Below are 20,082 nucleotides of genomic sequence, written 5' to 3' on the forward strand. Positions count from 1 at the left end.
ATTGTCTTTTTACTTTTTCAATAGTGTCTTTCAACTCACAAAATTTTTAAAGTTTGATAAAGTCTAATTTATTTTTCTTTTGTTGCTTGTGCCTTTGGTGTCATATCTAAGAAACCATTGTCTAATCCAAGGCCATGATGATTTTGCTTATGTTTTCTTCTAAGTGTTTTATAGTTTTAGCTCTTACACTTAGGTCTTTGATCAATTTTGAATTAATTTTTGTACATGTATGAGGTAAGAGTTATTCATTCTTTTGGATGTGGCAGTGTACCAGCACCATTTATTCAGAACACTATTATTTCCCGATTGAATTGTCTTGGCATCCTTACTGAAAATCAATTGGTCATAAATAAAGGAGGATTTATCTGAATACTCAATTCCATTCCATTGATCTATGTCTAAACTTATACTGGTATTATAGTGTCCTGATATTACTTTATAGTAAGTTTTGAAAACTTGAAGTGTGAGGGTTGTTTTTTCAAAATTGTTTTGGCTATTCTGAGTCATTTGCTTTTCCATATGAATATTAGTATCATCTTTTCAATTTCTGCAAAAAAGGCAGTCAGGATTTTGGTAGGGATTGCACTGAATCTGTAGATAAATTTAAGGAGTATTGTCCTCTTAATATTACTGTCTTTTCATGAACATGGACAGGCTTTTCCATTCATCTAGATCTTCTTTAAGCAATTTCAATAATGTTTTTTATATCCAGTATATAAATTTGGCACTCTTTCTGTTAAATTTATTCCTGAATATTTTATTCTTTTTGATGTTGTTGAAATAAAGTGTTTTCTGAATTTCATTTTTGGATTGTTTATTACGAATGTATAGAAATACAATTGATTTTTGTATATTGATTTATCCTGAAACTTTCCTGAATTCATTTATTAGTGAATTCCTTAGTATTTTCCATATACAAGATTATGCCACCTGTGAAACATGGGCTTTTAATTCACGTGGAGTTTTAAATAACATGGGTTCTGTATCATTAATTGCTTTACTATCTTGATCAAACTGATTAACTTTCATGAGAATAATTTTCTTTGTCTATAAAATGACAATAATAATTCCAAAATCCATAGTTGCTGTGAGGAATACATGTGCTGACACTGGTCAAATAACCATTATTTCAGTTATTTAATATGTGAATCACAAGAATTGGCTCTTTTTAGCTAAGAATGAATAAATCATTTTCCAAATCATTTTCTCGATCCTTTTCACATTTGGGGTATTTTAGTTAGATATGGAGCTGAGAAAGAGTATATTAGGTAACGTCAAACCTTTTAGGGTGATTAGAACAACTGGAAATGAAGCTTCAAAAATAGATTGAAATTCTGTTTAAATACTTTGCCAGATATGATGAACATTATTCTATGGGAACAAAAAGACTATTAAAGGATTTTTGTTGGAGAATAATAAAATCAATGTAGAGATATAGTGAAGAATTGAGAAATTAGGAGTAGGGGGGAAAGGTGGGAGGCTATTATAAGAGATCAGTAGAGAATTGATGAAAACCTCAACTAAGGCAATATCTGGGAAGATAAGGGAGAAATAATATACTTTGGAAATATTTAGTATGTTTTGGTTGGAGGATAAGAATCATAACTTCCAGGATTCTGGACTGTATACATATTTCCTTTCTTGGAAGTGTTGCCTAAGGTACCTACGTAGATATGCTAATAGGGTAATAGAGAATCAATCTGGAATTTATGAGAGAGAGTTGTTGAGGATTCTAGATACAAAATTTAAAATTTTTCTTTGTATGACAACTTCTGATCTTCACTTCTATTCTGCCTTTGAAGATTCTATGATTCATAATTATCAAAACTTCCTTATAAATAACCCCCGAACCTCAACTCTTCTCTGTCTCTGTCTCTCTCTTGATAACTTAGTTGTCTAGCAAAACAAAACCCTTACTCTAGTAAAACCTAAACTCTTTTCATTCCTCACATCTGTACCTCACACCTCCTTCTCCCATAACCTTTCTTCTGCTCCAGTCTGAACTGATTTGCTCTCCAGGACACTTGTTGTCTTGGAATTTCTACTTGCTTTCTTCTTGTTGGATCTCCTGTTTCTTGGATCACATATATTCTTCTTTCTTAAAATAGCATGGAAAGTGAATTTTTAAATCTTTTTTTTTGCGGTATGCGGGCCTCTCACTGTTGTGGCCTCTCCCATTGCGGAACACAGGCTCCAGATGTGCAGGCTCAGCGGCCATGGCTCACGGGCCCAGCCGCTCCACGGCACATGGGATCTTCCCGGACCGGGGCGCGAACACGTGTCCCCTGCATCGGCAGGCGGACTCTCAACCACAGTGACACCAGGAAAGCCCCGAATTTTTAAATCTTTGCTTGTGTGAAAATGATTATTTTACCACCATGATATTTTGACTTGGTTTAGAATTATAGGCTGAAAATCGTTTTCCTCAGAATATCATTCTGATATCTGTTTCACTGTTTATGCCCTGTAATTCTATGAAGGGCGACTGAAGTTCTTTTGAAGATCTAAGGATCTTCTCTTTATTCCTTGTCTTCTAAACTTTTACATTGATATGTAGATCTTTTAGAATTTATTCTCTTGGGCATTCAGTGGTCTTTTCAAACTGGAAACCCATTTCCAACACTTTTGGGAAATTATCCTGTATTATTTATTTGATAATATCTTCTGTTCCATTTTCACTTTTGTCTTCTTCTGAAACTCTAATAATATGGGAGAAAGACATCTTTGAATAATCTTCTAATTCTTTTATCTTTTTTCCTATTGCCTTTTTATTATAATGTCTGAAAGATTATTTTGACCTTATCCTCCATTCATTTAATTTTTCCCATATGATTAATTTTACATTGTTTGAATATTTTACATTTCAAAGCTCTTTCATGTTTAAAAATAGTTTAATAGCATCTTGTTCTTTTTTATGGATGTAATACTTTTCTTATCTTTCCACTTACGTTAATTAGATTCTTAAAGTGATTATTTTTCTTTTTGTATTATTCATGACTTCCAACTTCTTTCTTCTGTTTGTTTATTTTATCTCTGACATACATATTGAGTCTGACCCTCAATTTTGTTTGGCTTGTGTGATATTTATAAAACAACATATTTCACATTATTAAAAAATCAGTAATTTTGGCTTCTTTTGAAAAATTGAGAGATCTGGCAATAGTGGGGCCATGATTTTTTCCTGGTGAGTAGACATTGCACATTTCAGATAGGACATGTATTCTAATGCTATCCTGTTTTATTCATTTATCCTTCAGGTCTATAAGCATTTAGGTATACCACATTCTCCCTCTGTCACTCATAAGACTCTAGTCCACTCAGAAATCCACTGACTTATACTTCTGGACACAGGGCTTATCTTTGAAGGTAATAATATTTTCTCTGTTCTTCTTTCATTAAATCCTATTCTGTCACCAAATCCTTTTGGAATATAGTTGTTCTTTTTACAGAAGAGTGAGAACAAGTTTTACAACCATTGAAATCCACAAAAGACAGTTATTATTTGATATATTCTAACGACTCTCATTAGTAGGGATAATTTAGAGTGTTCTATCTTGTAAATGTACTCTTGGACAAATTAAAGAAAATTTAAAGCTGTAAGTTTCTCATGTATCATTCTGTGAAGTTTGAGTCAATTAATACTTTCTAAAGACAGGGTTCTCTTTTTATACATGGATATTATGACTTAATTAAATGTTGACAATTTGGTGTTTCTTTATAATATGGTAAATGAATTTTTCTTTAGTTTTTTAAATGGAAGAATTGATGTAATTCAGTCAATGTCCATCATGGTTAAATAAAACAGTTTGCCATATCTTATGGGGAGATCACTTGGCTGATCTAGTTACAAGAGCTAGATTTTAGTTCATTGACTCATCATACAACCACAAATATTAATTGAGTACCTACTAGATGTCAAGCACTCTTCAAGGCATGTAAGCAATCAGTCAACCAAATAAAGTTTCTGTTTTCAGGAAGCTTATAACCTAGTGGGGAGAAAATAGGTAGTAAACTATACAAACAGATATGTTAACTTATGTTAATTTCATGGCTTTGGGAAAATTATTTTATATTTCTGAGACTCATCTTTTCTATGTGTAAGATTAGTATGTTGAGCTTTAATTTTTATAGCCATAAATTAATGTTCTGATTTAAATTTTTTTAATCATCTAAGAATCTTGACTGAGCCTGAATGTTGCATAAGGATAACATATAGTGGAAAAAAAGAACCTCTTGTTGTGATCTCTTTCAGAAGGTATCTCGAGAAACAGAAGAGTCTCATCTAGTTTTAACTTGTCTGAGACAGTATGATGGAAATAGCTTTGTAGTCCTCTAGGAATATTCTATATTTTAAAAAAATGTAAGAAATAGGGACTTCCCTGGCAGTCCAGTGGTTAAGACTCCGAGCTTCCAATGCAGGGGCACGAGTTCGATCCCTGGTCGGGGAACTAAGATCCTACATGCGGCGTGACCAAAAAATAAAGTTAAAAAAATGTAAGAAAGAAACAGGTTATGTTCATTTTAACATAACTGTGTGCCTTTCATTCAACCATTCAATACATATATTTTAGCATCAATTACATGCTGGACATTGGGAATAGGGTTTAATAAAAGAGAAATATTTTGTCCTTATGAAATCTACATTTTTAGATAGAAAGATTTTTCCATAAACATTGCAATTAAACATATTACAATTAAATAATATTTCATGATAAGTGATATGTGTTATGAAGTGTTATGATAAGTGTTATGATAAGTGTTATGAAGAAAAACAAGGCAGGGTAGGAAATTAGAGAGCAACTAAAGAAGAAAAGGGTCTATTTGACAGAGAGTACCAGGAGGACCTCTCTGAAGAGCTAATAGTAAGGTTGGAAGATCAAATACAGGATGACCAGTTACATTTGAACTTCAGATAAATGGCAAATAATTTTTTAGTATAACTATGTCCCATGCAATACTTGGGACATAATTAGAGTATAAAATTCATTGTTTATCTGAAACTCAAATTTAACTGGGAATCTTGCAGTTTTATTTTCTAATCTGGCAACCTTACATTTAAGCCAAAATCTGAAAATAGTGAGGAAACTGTCTATATATTGGATCCGAAGGGATAGATTTCAAGATAAAAGAAGCAGCAAGTTCAAAGTTTTGTAGCAGGAATTAGCAAGACTGTTCAAGAAACAGCAGGAAAGCCAATGTGGCTGAGTAGGATTGAGGAGGACGTGAATGGCTGGCTGTGATGGATATAGAGGCAGAAGTCAGATCATAGAGGTACTTTAAGCCATGGTAAATAATATGGGTTTCACTTGATGGAAAGCCATTAGAAAGTTTTGGGTGAGGAATGATGAGATATAATTTAAGTTTAAAGAGACCACTTGACTGCTATATGAACAGATTCTATAAGGGCAAGAGATGAAGCAGAAAGACTTGCTGAAACAGACCATGGCAGAGATGATGGTTTGGAACATGGCATTAGCAGTGGGGCTGGTGCACAGAGGTCTGAATTGGGTTACATTTTAAAGGAAGAACCACAGGACTTGCTGGTGAGTTGTGGGGTATGTGAGAAAGATAAATCAGGGATGCATTCTTCATCTTTGGCCTGAGCAACAGGATAACTGATCATAATAAGCAAGATTTAAGACAATTAAAAGGAAGTAAATCAAATTTGCTTAAGCAGTTGTTTATTGAAACACACGCAAACACACACTCACCTCCCTTGCCTATCACTTGCCAGGGTTATCAAGTCAACTTAGTGTTCTAATGCATCAGCAGTAGCAGCAGCATTTTCATGTACATATTATACCAGGTAATATTACTAGCCCATTATATCTATTACTCAGTTAAGTATGATATAGGTACTATTATTATAATCATTCTTATGTTACAGATGAGGAAAATGAAGCCCACAGAGGTTAAATAACTTGCCCCAAGGGATACAGCTAGGAAATGGTGAAATATGGCTCTAAAGACAACCTGGTAGACTCCAAAACATTTTCACTTAACAGCTGAGTTTTGCAAAAACAAAGAAAGGAAAAGAAAAATAAATGATGTTTTGAGTCATTCTAAACATTAAAAAATTCAACTTTTAGACTTCTAGTCAAAGTCTCCAAAAAAACTTAAAATTTTAAATAAGAAAAGTGAGGAACAAATATAAAAACAAAAAACTTTACTAAGTGACAAAACAGAAGATTTGGCAAATTAAGGATCAGGTCTTTGTTCTTGGATGAGAAGATTGAAATTATAATGAAGTCAGTTTTCCAAATTAATTTATAGTTTAATTCTCATCAAAATCATGTATACACACAACACACACCCTTACAGACATATGTATATACATATATGTATGTATGTATACATACGTATATAAAACATGTGTGCTTATTGATGTTATTTCAATAAATCAAAACAGATAAACCACAATCTAACTTTATCAAGAATAAGAAAAAGCACAAATATAAAACACAGGAAATAAAGGAGAAGTGTTCTGAGGAACAGTGGAAATTAGAAGACTCATAAGAGACTAATTTTTTCCCCAAACTTATTCACATATATATGAAAATGCTGTTGGTATGAAAAGATTATTACGATATGTGTTTATTGATGAAAGCAAGGTGAAGAACTGAAAAAATTATAATTTTTGGTTTGTAAAAGGCAGAAAAACAAGATTGTATATTCATATTAACTTTTTTTTTTACATTTTATGGAATAGCATTTAATTTATTTAACATCTTAATGGAGTATAATTGCTTTACAATGGTGTGTTAGTTTCTGCTTTATAACAGAGTGAATCAGCTACACATGTACGTATATCCCCATATCTCCTCCCTCTTGCGTCTCCCTCCCACTCTCCTGGTGGTCACAAAGCACTGAGCTGATCTCCCTGTGCTATGCGGCTGCTTCCCACTAGCTATCTATTTTACATTTCGTAGTATATCTGATAACTCTGAAAGGATACTTTTATTTGAAACTCTGAGAGGATATACAGGATACTCATAAAAGTTGTACCTTGGTGAGAGACAGCCATGGTAGGAAGAATTTTCACTAATATAGCTTTCATATTGAACAATGTGAATGTATCACCAATTCAAAATTTTAAGAAATAGTATAAACATGCTATATTTTGGAAACTGAAAGGCAGTTACTTCTGTGGTGAAAACGGCATGCTTTGAGCAATGACCGTATAAAATTTGACTAGTTTTACTATAAAGCTGCCTTGGTAAGGAAGCATATGGTTTCAATCAAATAAATCTCTGGATGATTTTTATGTCTTTCATCACCTATTGATCCTGAAGAAAAACTCCTTTGACATCATAGTCTACGTTTGGTCCAATTCCATATTACTAACTAGATTTCCTTTCTCATAATCTCTGAAGCAATTTGCTTCCAGGCCTGAGCAGGGATTCAGTTCAGGGATAAAATAGAAAAATTATTAGCTAAATCTGATGAATTATTTATTTTGTTCGGCTTCTTACTCTCTGAATCTGTTCTGTGTTCGATTTATTTTTTTAAAAAAGGAATATAAGTACTCCTAGGCTTAATGCTTTGAACACTGAATTTGAGACAGTTTTACATGTTTAATTATTTTTTTCAACTCCATAACGAGCTGCAAAATAGGTTTGAATAGGTTTTTAACAAACTTGATAATATTGTTCTCCTCCAGAGCTGTTATATTTTGCATAATTCTCTCTGTAATTCTGATATCTGACTAGTATCTGTAATTTATTCAGGACAGTTTCACTTTTATGCATATTTATTAACGATATTTTTTAATCTTATACCCTCTCATTTTAGTTTGTCAGTACTTCATTTCGCAGAATTTGGAGATTGTATAATTTATCTTATTTATCTTTACTTTTATTATCCATTCAATGAAAGCTGATAGTTTGGGAGATGATTATTATTTTTAATCTCTCGCAACATTATAGCATCACCATTAGAGTTGTTTCTTTCTTTGAATAACAGAGAAATCATTCTTTATTGTGTTCCAAATCCTTCTTTCCTATAGGGCTTCTTTTCCCTGAACTCTATTTCCAACATGCTAGCTCATAATGCTTCTAAAATTCATCTGGGGCTAACACACTCACTACTTGCAGAAAGCTGATAGCATTTGTGAGACATGGGGAAAAAATCAAAGCAGTTGATTAAACTGACATAGAGAACTATTTCTCTTAAGGAAGTGAGTTCTACAGTTCATTTCAAATACTGATGGCATTATAAGTCTTCTCTGCTTAATATCAGCAATAACCTAAAAATTGTTTTTAGGTGTTGTAATATAAAATGCCTTTTTGAGACCTCTTTTTGGTGGAAAATGTAGGATCCCGGTGGTTTTTATCTCGCATAGATACTATGAGAACTATAATGAAATAAGGCTTTGCTAACTATGATTTCCTGAGAAATTTGTCTCTATTGAAAGACAATGTAGTGAGGTCATTTAAGAAAATCCTCAGGGTATTGAGATTTGGTTGCCATAAAAGAGACAGATATAAAGCATAGTGTGAATATTAGAGGCATCTCTCCTACACTGGAGGAGAACAATGTCAAGGGAGCCTTTGCAGAGAAGGTGACCTGAATGGATCATAAAAGGATGTGGAGGAGTTTGCCAAGTGGAGAAGGTATGGAGGGCAATGAAGTATATACAGAGGAAAGCACTGTGTATAAAAACATGGAAGCATGAAAGACTGGTACTTTTGGGCAAATGAATGGAAACATGATGAAGTACTGGGGAGAATAATTGAAGATGAAGGAATTCAGCCTCATAAGGGACAAATCAAAGAGGTTCTTGTAATCAGTTCTAAAGATTTTTAAAGTATGTTTGTAGCCACTTTTTGATAAATAAAAAAATAGTAGATCATGAATTTTCACCTTAGATTGGGATTTATACTGTCTTAGAGAAACAACTAACTCTGGATTAGAGTTTACAACATAGACTCTAGAAAAAGTATGGATACATCAGTTGAAAATCATCTCCACTTGAGTGTCTGCTTTCTTACCTTCCATTCACTCCTTCAGTTGTGGTTTAGCTCTGCTTTCCCTACATCATCACAGTCATTTAGGTCACTGTTACAGACTGAATTCTTGTGGTCCCCCCAACTTCATATATTGAAATCCTAACCCTCAATGTTATGGCATTAGGAGGTAGGACCGCTGGGAGGTAATTAGGTCATGAGAGTGGAGCCCTCATGAATGGGATTAGTACCCTTGTAAGAAAAGGCACAAGAGAGTTTGCTTCCCTCTCTGTGCTGTTCTCCATATGAAGAAGTAAGAAGATGGCCATCTGCAAACCGGGAAGAGGGCCCACACCAGAATCCAACCTTCCCAGACTCCAGAACTGTGAGAAATAAATGTTTGTTGTGTCTGCCTTTGGTAATTTGTTATGATAGCCTAAACTGACTAAGAGAGTTACCAGTGACATTTATTTATAAATTAAACACATATATTTCAGGTCTGTTCTTGTTTGGTCATTTGGGAGCGTTTAACGTTATATGCCACTATCTGCTTCTTTAAACTCTCTCTTCTTACGTCTTCCCAAATGCCCTACTTCACTGATTTTCCTTGTGTCTATGGTCGCTCATTTCAGTCTACTTTGAGAAACCCTATTCTATTCAAATTTTTAATTTTGATCTTCTTGGGTTTCTAGGTCTTTTTCTCTTTTCACTACGCCCTCTCTATTGGGGCAAGTCTATTCACTTCCATGATTTTAGTTACATTTAATATCTGTATGCAGGTATTTCCAAATCTTTATCTCCATCCAAAATTTCCCTCTTGAGATTCGGATTGTCTTTTTTCTCAGCATTTCTACTTGGACATTCAGTAGTTCAGGCTCAACAGGATCGTGAGGTCATGAAGTCATCATCTTCCTCCCCATATCTATTCTTTTTGTTTTTTCATAAATGTTATGTTCCTCCACTCAGCTGTTCAAGCTTAAAAACTGCATGCTGTCTAAGATTCCTGTTCTTATGTCCAGGGCTGTGCCTATTGATTATACCTCTTGAATGTTTATATAATTTCTTTGCCTCTTTCCATTCCCACGGCCGTTAGCCAAGTCCAGGCCACCCAAAATTCTAGCGTGGCCTATTACTGTAGCTTCTCCATCGCCACCAATGCCCACAGTGGTTTTTTTTCTTTGTGGTACTCAGCCCTCTCACTGTTGTGGCCCCTCCCGTTGCGGAGCACAGGCTCTGGAAGCGCAGGCTCAGCGGCCATGGCTCACGGGCCCAGCTGCCCCGCGGCATGCGGGATCCTCCTGGACCGGGGCACGAACCTGCGTCCCCCGCATCAGCAGGCGGACTCCCAACCATTGCGCCACCAGGGAAGCCACACAGTGGTTTTTTAAAATGTGACCTAATCACATCTGTCTCATGGATAAAACCCATCATCAGTCGTTCCATATTTTCTCTGTGATAATAATGGCCATGCTTCACCCTAAAAGTACTATCAAACACATTGTAATTGCTCATTTCATTGGGTCTTTATCCTACCAGACTATAAATTATTTTTTATAGAATAGAAACCAAATAAGATAGTATCCTGTGTACAGTGGTAGTGATGGATATATTCCTGTCTCCTATTCAATATGTATATATTCAAACTGCAATATTCTCTCCACTGTAATGGTTTCTGTAACCTTTTCCCTCTTTAATTTTATTGTCTGGCTGGGAGCAAGACAACTACTAAGGTATGAATTAAACAAAAACCATTCAGGAATAAATTATGTAGCACTGCCTGTAAGTGAAGAGATGAAGAGAGAGAAATCCAAGCTAAAATATTTGAAGAAATTTTGCCAGAGATGGGATTGGAGTTAGGTCTTAGAAAATAAGTAGAATTTGAGAACATGAAAGAAGAATATAATCTATTTCACAGAAGGAGAATATTGTATAAAAATTAAATACAAAAAAATTTAAAACAAATATTTTTTTGGATAAAAAAGCAGTAAACTTGCAGAAATTTTAACCTTGCTTGGGGTTTCAACTGCCTTAGAGAGACAAGGTAACATTTATTTGTAAAATTTTCCCCCTAGTAACTATTACTTAACTTGGTTACTAGTGGTGGTTAGGGGCAGCTGATGAAACCAGTGTCTTCATTTCAATCTCTGTGCAGTCTGCCTTAGTTCCATGGGCCAAAACCATGCCTCCCACATACTCTGCCTGCTCTATTGCAAAGGCGTGCCCTTCTTCAGAGGTGGGGTACTGGATGCTGGTTGAAAGACATAGGCAGATAGATGCGTGGAGTGTTTGTTTTTCTTATGACTTTACAGAAGCATCTCTCTGGTTCTGTCCTGTTAATCAAGTAGGGCCCTATGGTTTAAACCTTCTGTTGTCAACTACTGCAAGTCAGGAACAGATCTACTTAGTTTTTCTTGAGAAATGTCATGTGCTAGTTGGTGATTGTATAGACTGAATTGAATTGTGTCTTTTCCCACACCAAATTGTATGTTGAGGTCCTAACCCCAGTACTCCAGAATGTTCACTGTATTTGAAAACAGAGTCTTTAAATAGGTAATTAAAATGATGTCATTGTGCTTCCCTGGCGGCGCAGTGGTTGAGAGTCCACCTGCTGATGCAGGGGACGCGGGTTGGTGCCCTGGTCCGGGGGGATCCCACGTGCCACGGAGCAGCTGGGCCCGTGAGCCATGGCCGCTGAGCCTGCGCGTCCGGAGCCTGTGCTCCGCAACGGGAGAGGCCACAGCAGTGAGAGGCCCGCGTACCGCAAAAAAAAAAAAAAAAAAGATGTCATTAGAGGGAACCCTAATCCAATATGACTAGTATCTTTATAGGAAGAGGAAATTTGGATACAGACAGGTATAGAGAGAAGACCATGTGAAGACACAGGGAGAAGACAGCCATCTTCAAGCCAGGGAGAGAGGCCTTAGAAAAAACCAACCCTGATGACACCTTGATCTTAGACTTCTAGCCTCCAGAATTGTGAAATACATTTCTGTTGTTTATGCCTCCCAGTTTGTGGTATTTTATTGTGGCAGTCCTAGAAAACTGATAACTGATAAAGAGTAGAAATTAATCTTTCAAATCAAATCTCTAACCAATAGCTAGGATAATGCTCTCGCTACACATCTTTAGGATAATAATCTTTAAATAACTTTAAAATAAATAATATTAATTTTTGGTAGTCAATAAAATAAAAATGTGATATTTAATGCTAACTTATAGTTTCACATGAACTTTAAGATGCTGCTTTCCTGAAGGACTATTAATATAGTAAAATATATCCTAATGTAAGTGATATGATGTGGTCTTGTATATATGTATATGTTATTACATATTCTGGTACAATCTAGAATTCATTTTTCAAAAAGAGATCAGAAAAATGCAGTTTGAAATAGATATAAGCCACAGATGTTAAAGTTCTTTTATGTTACCCACGGATGTTAAAATGGATTGTACAGTAATGTGAAAGTGCCAATCCTATATTTAAGGTTGAAAAAGTCATTTCCATTTAAAACTCCTATTTTCTCTTCCTCATATATATTTTTAAACTCCCATTCACTGAATTCTCATGCTTCATCTCAATTTCAGCCACATATTGTGAAGTTACACAAAAATTCATTTGGCCGATTCTGAGACATCTAAATGTGAAAGGGCATTTTTCATTTAGAGGATGTTTTTGAAACAGATTAATTTTAGGATTTTGATTGTTCAAAATGGGCTTGGAAATGCTTTTACTTGAATTAATTTGGGTTGGAAGGGGCAAATATATGGCCTTTTGAAAACCATGTCCTGATCATGGGGGTGGGTACTGGCTCATATGTGGTGCTGTCCCAGTGGCCTCCCCAGTGTTTCTCCTTGGGAGATGTGCACCAGCAGCTGTGAAACACCCATCCATGGGCAATGGCAACTCAAATGCCCTTCCTATGGCCAACAGTTCCCTGAAGCAGCTCATCCCTGAAGCAGCTCAGTTCTTCTCCCCGTAGCTCACTCAGGGCTTTCTAACTTTTGTCCAGTTTTCTCCAGCATCACCTATGGCAACATTTCTCACTCACAATTTCCATTGTACCACACCAAAAAGTTTGGTTGAGTTATGCTGTGGAAATGAAGGCATGTAGACTTAAACACACACACACTCATGGCCACAGCATTTGGAATCATCAGAGCACCTAAGTCAAAGGCTACAGTATAAGCATTGACCCGTGATACAGGGAGCAAGTACCTAGAGGCTGGCTGGACAAAATGGGGGTGAGGTGGGAGAGGCACTTCCCAAATAGTTTCCAGTTGACAGTAGCCTAAGAGGGACTTGGCACTGAGCTTGATATAATTTACATATTTATATTCATTCATTCATTCATGTTAATGTAGATCTGTCTTTCCCTCCTTCTCTTGCTTTCTCACTTGCTTTCACTCCATCTCTACTTTCTCCAAAAATGTAATATGTACTTATAACAGTAAATAATTATGAAAATACAGAGTATAGGGTAGAAAATATACCTATTTGTACATGTCTATTCCTATCTTTTAATCTTGCTATATCTATCTATCTATAATATAATTTGTCTCAAACTAAATATATCTAGTTTTATATTATGATGTCTAAAAATGTATTATAAGCATTTGACATTTTATTAAATCTTTAAGAATTAAGTATTTAATGATCATGTGTTATTTTTATCATTTTATTACTTTTTACTGTGAAATAATTAAGTTGTTTAGGTTTAATTTTGTTTTGCTATTATAATTAACTCTGAATAATAATAATAATAACGTTGTAACAACATCATAAGTGCCTGAAAAATTCAGTGCTTGAACTGGCAGGTGTCCAGATATGACTGCACAGGAACTTCAGTGGGACAACTCTTGAGATGTGACGTCAACTCCAGAGTTTCCCTGAGGGATTAGCTGCAGCTTGCCTGAAGCTTTACCTGCAATTGCACCCTTGCTTTGCTTCCTCTCTTTTTCTGTTCCTGCTTCTTTCCCTTGTTGATCACTTTCCCTTGGGTGCACTTACTTAACAAATCACTTGCAATAAATCCTTGTTTTGTTATCTACTTATGAAGAACTTGAACTAAGATATCTTTGCTTATTCTATGCTTATTCTCATACGATAGTGTCTTAGAAATTTTCAATTATAGGGTGTATAACTTTTTAAAGTGTTGACAGGTACTGTTAAATTGCCATCTAGAAAATGTGTATAGAATTAAGTTCCAACCGTCAATGAATACATGCATGCTCCTTCCAGTACGTCCTCTGGAATATTATCAATTATCATTTGAATAAGTCTTTGTCTTGTTGATAAGCAAAGAATATTTCATTGCCATAATTATTTGGGGGCTCTTTGGTGAGCAGTTTCTGAAAAGAATTTAGTCAAACTCTTTTATACTTGCATATGGCTATAGTATCATGCTTCTGACTATTCCTAGAGCAGTAAGCACTGGGCCAGCTCCCTTTCTCACAAATTTTACCTTCTCTGGAGGTAGAGGTAGACCCCTAGTGGCCATATTCATGCTATGTATAGACCCTGATCCTACCACAGATGATGGAACTTAGAATAGGTATCTGATTGATTTGGGCCCATTAGATTCTCTTTCTTATGAATATAAAACTGAGTTTAAAGCCAGAAAATCTAAAAATCTAAAAAGCCAAAGAGACTAAAACAGAGACTTCTCTTTTAGAAGTGGAACTATGCTTGTAGCAGCACCCTAAAAAGGTGATCCATTAGCTCAAATAGAACAATGGAACAGAATATTGGGCTTAAAAATTGACTCATGCTCATATGTGGAAATCTGATAATCAAAGAAGTTGGTGTTGTTGCAAAACAGAGAAGAAAATAAAGGACTACTCAGTAAATGGTGCTGGGAAAACTGTTTATCCATATGGAAAAGTGAAAATGGATCTCTACCTCCTATCATATACAAAAACCAAATCCAGTTGGAACAAGGACTTAAATGTGAAAGGTAAAATTATAAAAATTTTATACAGAAATATGAAAGAAGGAACTTACACTCTTGGGGTATAGAAGGATTTTAAAGCAAGATACCAGTAGCTCTCATTGCAAAAGAGCTGAGTAAAGACTGAGAAATTTGATTACATTCAACTTAACAACTTCCATTGTTCAAAAGCAACCATTAAGAAGAGAAAAAGAAAAGTCACAAAGTGGGAGAAGCCATTTGATAAGTATCATAATAAAGAGATTATTAGTATCCATACTATATAAAAATTCCTATCTATCAACAAGAGGAAGGCAAGATAATAGAAAAAAATGAAGAATAGGTATATAGAGACATTTTGCAGCAGGGGAAATATGTGTGGCTCACAAACATGAAAATATGCTCAACTTCATTTGTAATCAGGAAAAGGCAAATTAAGCATAGTGAAATAACATTTCACTCACCAGAATGACTATAATTTATAAGTCTGGCAGTACTAAATATTGATAAGTTTATCGAGCAATGGTAACTCTCACAGGCTGCATTTTGGAGTGTATATTGGAACAGACTCTATGGAAAATTATTTGAAATTATCTTTAGATTTTAACATTTCCATCCAAAGACCTCAAAAATTCTACTTCCAGAAAAATTCTACTTCTACCTTTTAAGACTTATATATGTATACACCTGAAGATATGTGTAAGATCATCCTGAGCAGTCTTGTAAGAGCAAAAAATGTGAGCAGCCCAAATGTTCATCAGCAGTAAGATAGGTAATTATATTCTAGTGTATTCAAATGTTGGTGTATTATAGAAAATGAAATCATAGATATGTGAATCAGCTCAAAAATAGTACTTAGTAGAAAAAGAAAATCCCAGACCACATACAGTAAATATTTCAGTTCAAAATCAGAAAAAAATACATATAAGTATTTTTGTATAATGCACAAAACTAGGAAGAAAAACAAAAGAATAATTAACAAAAAATTAGAATTGTTGTTAAATCTACGTAGGGGAGGGGAAAGGTGATGAAATCAGGAAGGGCACACATGGGTCCTCAAAGTTAATGGTAATGTGTAGTTTCATAATTTGGATAGTAGGTTAATAGGTTTGGTTTTACTATTAATTTTGTAACTATACAAAATACTGTATACACTAGTATAAATGCATCCATATTCATAAGTATGATATATTTTATAATAAACAGATCAGCTTGGGATGTGGCAAACAATGGATGACATAAACAGACTCTACAAGGATACTGCTACTATTCAGGGCATTTTACTGAGCAAGTATTTTACTAAGAATATATAAAGTGAGATTATGGAATTTGTTCACTCATTCCGTGAATAATGAATGTTTTTTTTGAGAACCTCATATATGTTAGTTACTACTCTACATGCAGTGTTTAGAGTATCAAACAATAATCAAAATCTTAGCTCTCTTAGTGCTTTCAATCAAGATGGCATGGGGATGTTTCGATTATTTTAAAATTTTAAGTAAATAGTATTTTATTGTACAGATATTTATGTACGTTTTTTCTCTCCACATTTTTTCAAGATTTTTCTTGATGATATCAATAATCTTATTTCATGAATATTCATTACCATATAATATTCCTTTGTGAACATGCAAAATATAATTATCCATTTCCTATTAATTACCATTTAGATTGTTTCCAATTTTTCTTTCTAAAAAGTGCTAAACAAATAGTCTAGTATGGGCCTCTTTGTGAAAATGTGGAAGAATATTACCAGAGTTTGTATTTTGATAGAAAATTACTGGTAAATTGTTCTGCAGAGGTTAATAATGACGATCCTATGAGCAGTGTATGTGAAATCCAATTGCTTCAACATTAGATGCTGTCAGTTTTAAATTCTTATCAAACTAGTAGGAGAGAAATGATGTCTTTTTTTTTTTTTTTTTTGTTTCTTCCTGATTGCTAATGAATTTGAACATCTTTCTACACGGTCATTGGATTTTTTTTTTTTGCGGTATGCGGGCCCCTCACTGTTGTGGCCTCTCCCGTTGCAGAGCACAGGCTCCAGACGCGCAGGCTCAGCGGCCATGGCTCACGGGCCCAGGCGCTCTGCGGCATGTGGGATCTTCCCAGACCGGGGCACGAACCCGCGTCCCCGGCATTCGCAGGCAGACTCTCAACCACTGCGCCACCAGGGAAGACCTCTACACGGTCATTGGCAATTTGAATTTCTTCCCCTGTGAATTGACTATTCATAACATTTACTCATTTGTTTATTTGATTACCTTAGTGATTCATAAAAGATATTTATAAATTTCAGCTTTCTCAATTATATGTGCATGAAATTAAAAAAAAAAGATGGCATGGGGAAGACTCATAAGGAGCATATAAATTAACAGATATATGATATGTCAAGGGCTGACAGCTATTACGAGAAAAAATAACAAAGTTGCCTTTTCAGTAAATAACTATAAAATTGAACAAAACATATGAAGTAACTGTTTTTAATCATTGAGCAAAAGACAGTGTAGGAGTATGATCCTTTGGATAAGGTAAGCACATATGAGCCCAGTGATTAACAAAGATATCCCTGGATTTCTACCTAGGATACTTTGCTATTGTAAAGCAGGGAGATGGAGCCCAAGCAAAAGAGTGGGTTGAACTTCTGGGCTGAGGAAGTAGAAGATCAAGGTTCCAAGCTGCTGAAACAGTTGAAATTTGTGGGGCAGCATACCTAACAAGAGGCAGTTGAACAGAGAGGGAACCCAGAAGTCTGTGTGGGAGTTTCTCACGTATAATTGGCCAAGCATTGAGCTGCCTATATGACTGCTGAAAAGCTGAGAGGTGAAAGAGGTCAGCTGATATTAGAGGTCATGCAGTTCTGGAAGACATTGGAGTTGCAGCCCAGTCAGAGTGGAGAGACCATGGTAAGCAGCTGTAGCTTGCAATGATACAGAACTTAGAATGCCTACACTTTATGAAAATTGTCACAACTTACAGTAAAGGACACACCACAGTCCTAAATTCAAAACCGAAAGAAATCTTCCACAACAAATAATAGAGTCTGATAGAACCAAAATAACCCTTCAGTAATTTGACTGCTTGCCAGAACAAAAGTCAACATACTTTAAAGGATGAAGTCATAATTTAGACACCTACAATCCATTATCCACAATCTAATGCATACAATAAAAATTACTAGACCTGAGAAGAAACAGGAATATATCACCCATAGTCAAGAAAAATAATCAAAACTAAATCCAAGAATTTACAAAGATTTTAAAGTACTATTATATATATATTCAAGGACTGAAAGGAAAATATGGTTATAATGAATGTACAGCTAGGGAATGTCAAAAGAGAATAAAAACTCCAAAAAAAAGAGAAAAATTTAGAACTAAAATACAGTATCTGAGAAGAAAATTTTATATTGCACAGAAAAGCGTCAGTGAGCTTCAGGATTGATCACTAGAATTTATCCAATCTGAAGAAGAGAGAGAAAGATGATTAAAATAATAAACAGATCCTCAGTGACCCATAGGATATATTCATTAGTCAAATATATGTGTAGTTGGACAAGAAAGAGAGGAAATAAATAGTGGAGCAGAAAAAAACTTAAACAATGGCCAAAATTTTCCCCAGTAGGGTGAAAGGCATAAAATTAGACACTCAAGAAGCTCAGCAAACCCCAATCAAAGTAAAACAAAGAAAACCACACCTAGAAATATAATATGTAAACTAACAGAAACCTAAGATGAAGAGAACAGCTTGAAAGCAGCCAGAGAGAAAATTATCCATTACTTACAAAATGATGGCAAACTTCTCATCAGAAACAGTAAGGGTCAGAATCAGGGGATGATATCTTTAAAGTGTTGAAAGAAAAAAAAGAAAAACAGTCAACTGAAATACTATATCCATCAGAAATATTCTTCAAGAATAAAGGCAACCAAAGAAATTTTCAGGTAAGTAAAACATAAAGAATTCATTTCCAGCTGACCTGCACTACAAGAAATGCTAAGATAAGTTCTTTATACTTAAGGAAAATGACATCAAGTGGAAACTTCAAACTACAGCAAGTAATGAAGAGTATCATACATGGTAATCATGTGAATAAATATATAATACTATATGTTTTCCTTTATTTTCCTAATTTCTTAAAAGACACATGACAGTTTTGAGCAAAAATTATACCATGTTGTGGGATTTGTAGAATCTACAGATATACATGTAAAGCATAAAGGCAGGGAGTAAATGACCATACTGTTGAAAATGTATCATGTTTTATATGCAGTAAAACAATATTAACTCAAAGCAAATTATGATAAATAAATGATAAATATTGTAAATCCTAGAACAATCATAAAAAAAGAAAAAGAAAGAAAATACAAAGTATAGCTAAAAAGCTAACAGAGGAATCAAAACTAAATACTAATAATATTTGGTTAACCACAAAGGAGGCAGGAAAAGAGAAATGGAGGAACAAAAGCCAAACTGGACACAAAGAAAGCAAAAACAAAATGATAGATCAAAATCCGGTCATATCAATAATAACATTAAATGAAAATGGACTAAAATTAAAGACACAATTTAAAGATAACAGATTGTCAGACTGGGTAAAACCCAAAACTCTCTCTATGTTGTCTACAAGAGAAATATTTGTTTAAACTAAAAGCTCAAACAATTTTATTTATTCTGTTGTACAGTCTCTGCTTTTAAGATGCTGCCTTAAAGTGTAAATCATCTTTACCTACCCTTAGCTATATTAATGATGACTTCAAAAGTTATGCCTCTAGCTCCGCCCTCTTTTGTGCTGTGGTACTCCCAAATGCACACTTCTATTTAAGTCTCTTGTCACCTCAGAAGGTACATTTCTAAGGTTGACTTAACTATTCTGTTGCCCCAAACAAATTTTCCTTTCCATTCTCCCTTGTCTATTAATGGAATTATCATTTTCACTAATAGTGTAGCTTCAAAAAACCTTGAAATCAACTTATATTCTATCATCTTTTAATAACTATATCACATTACATTTTTTTTCAAAATGTCTCATTCCACTGACATACCAGTTAGGTCATTATTATCTGATATATTTTGTAAAATGACCACAGAGTATTTAAGCAGAGAAGATAGATGTCATCTGTATGTACTTCTCCAATTTCTACACACATTTTAATTTTTACAATTTTACTTATGTTCTTCGTAACTTCTTTTTCTATGTTATGAATGGAAGT

Source organism: Globicephala melas, chromosome 12 (assembly GCF_963455315.2).
Source record: "Globicephala melas chromosome 12, mGloMel1.2, whole genome shotgun sequence".
In the NCBI taxonomy this organism is placed as follows: Eukaryota; Metazoa; Chordata; class Mammalia; order Artiodactyla; family Delphinidae; genus Globicephala; species Globicephala melas.